Source organism: Pelobates fuscus, chromosome 6 (genome assembly GCF_036172605.1).
Source record: "Pelobates fuscus isolate aPelFus1 chromosome 6, aPelFus1.pri, whole genome shotgun sequence".
NCBI lineage: Eukaryota > Metazoa > Chordata > Amphibia > Anura > Pelobatidae > Pelobates > Pelobates fuscus.
This window is the reverse complement of record NC_086322.1, coordinates 131,100,339-131,101,153: the sequence shown is the minus strand read 5'-3', so window position 1 is coordinate 131,101,153 and position 815 is coordinate 131,100,339. Positions and strand designations below refer to the sequence as shown.

Genomic DNA, 815 nt, shown 5'->3' with positions numbered 1-815 from the left:
CCCCAAGCACTAGCCCATGAAGATCCAGTAAAGTATAAGCACATACTGCTTAAGTGTTTTATCTTCTGTAGTGGGGGCAGTGCATTATGTCACGTGGATTTGTATTTGAGCATCTCTATATGCGTGGCTTCAACAAAGGAATTTTTAAATAAAGTGAAACATACAATTAATGTTCTTAAGTAGGAAAACACATTTCAAAATGCAAAAAGTGAATGAAATATGTATTGATACTTTTATTTGTATTTCACTGGGTGGAATGACATGCCTTTAACATGGCAGAGCTGTAACTGTGTCTGTATTGGACTTATTTTGTAAATCATTGTGGATAGTGATAACATATGCAGCTATAGTTGTTGTTGGAAGTCTTAATTTAGTGAGATTCGAAGAGGGGTCCACTTTTAATGACTATCAGTTATTAGAAAAGAAAATGAAGAAAAATCTGTTCCTGCCCAAAGGCCAAACTAAATAACGCATGGCTATTGGATCAGAATTGCAACAGCATAGAGGCCCAACTTCCTGTTATTTATAAAAAAAAATTGGGGTTGCGAATTAGATTTTCTAAGGGTGGCTGTTGATTGTGGGAAATCTAGTACAAAGCTGGAGTGCTAGGTAGATATTGGCCATTGCAGATCTAGCACGTTCAAATTACATCTGCAATTGTTTAGCAGATACATGATTCTCAGAAAGTTAAATGGCACAGAAAAGAATACAAATACACTCCGTATGGTAAAAGTGAACCTTTCGTGGTCTCCATTTCTGTATAAACTTGTAAATATTGAAAATTGCATATGCAGTGTTAAATTATAATACTCTGT

At 35.2% G+C, this 815-nt stretch overlaps 1 protein-coding gene across 1 annotated transcript in view; it reads left to right on the top strand.

The window, feature by feature from the left end:
• USP53 (ubiquitin specific peptidase 53) overlaps window positions 1–216 on the top strand; it is a 69,468-nt gene extending 69,252 nt beyond the window's left edge. The window contains exon 15 of the mRNA XM_063458253.1: window positions 1–216. This exon is cut by the window's left edge and continues 1,038 nt beyond it. The gene's annotated coding sequence lies outside the window, so the exon portion shown is untranslated.
• The last annotated feature ends 599 nt before the right edge of the window (window positions 217–815 follow it).